The sequence below is a fragment of the Camelina sativa genome, chromosome 8 (genome assembly GCF_000633955.1).
Source record: "Camelina sativa cultivar DH55 chromosome 8, Cs, whole genome shotgun sequence".
NCBI classification, from domain to species: Eukaryota; Viridiplantae; Streptophyta; class Magnoliopsida; order Brassicales; family Brassicaceae; genus Camelina; species Camelina sativa.
In genome coordinates, this window is record NC_025692.1 from 10624453 (window position 1) to 10625616 (window position 1164).

A 1164-nucleotide genomic window follows, 5' to 3' on the forward strand; every position below is an offset into this window, starting at 1 on the left:
TGTCAATCTTGTGAGCTTCCGGTAATGGAGATGTACCCGGAGGTCTCAAAGCACTATTCATCATCAATAGCTCATTGTTCTGCTCAGCAAGCAACAAACAAGAGATGAGGTCTGCAAACGTCTTAAACCCCTTTTCACGATACTGTTGTTGAAGCAGTACGTTATTGGAGTGAAGGGTAGAGAATGTCTTCTCTAGCAAGTCCTCCTCAGTCACCTCGGTACCACATAACTTTAGGATTGAGACTATCTTAAATAGCTTTGAGTTATACTCATCCACGGTTTTGAAATCCTGGATCCTTAAGTTTTTTCAATTAAATTGAGCCTTTGGTAGGAACACCGTCTGTTGGTGTCCGTATCTGTTTTTCAACGTTGTCCAAAGGTCAAGAGGATCTTCAATAGTGAGGTACTGGTTTTTGAGACTCTCAACAAGGTGATGGCGAATATGCAAGATCGCCTTATATCTATTTTTCTCAGTGCAATTATTATCATCCTCAATTCACTCACATAGGTCCTTTGATTTCAGGTTAATCTTAGTATAAAATACAAACCATGAACCCGATTATTGTCATGCGGTATTTGAGACCGAACCATGCAATTATTTTAGTCTTAGGCCAAGCGGTATTTAAGACCGAACCATGCCAATTGTTTTAGTTTAGGCCATGCGGTATTTAAGACCGAACCATGGATTTATTTTAGTAGATAATGTCTTGTTTTATTACATAATTTCGTGGTCTATATTATGCATGAGAACAGTCCTAGATAAACATAAGATCTAGCATGCAAGAATTTCCTTTTATTAAGTTTCCTTTTCTTAGATTGAATTTCCTTTTTCTTAAATTAGGATTAGGACAAAGTTTTAGGAAATATTTTCTAGGATTTTAGGATAATGTCTAGAATTAATTTGGAATTTATCCTAATTTTGTTTTGATCTTTCATGCAAAACATATAATCAATTCTGATTTTAAGTTCTTAGATTTAGGGTTTGATTTTAAGCAAACAAACACCAAAATCGGATTCTAGCAACCTAGAAAAATCAGTTTAATATTCTCTTTATGAATTTCGAATTTAGGTTTTAGTTCTAAGGTTCTCATGCAATTGAATTCAAGCAATCAATCAACAATAACAATCAGATTTAAACATTGCATAATCGGTTTAATTTTCAAA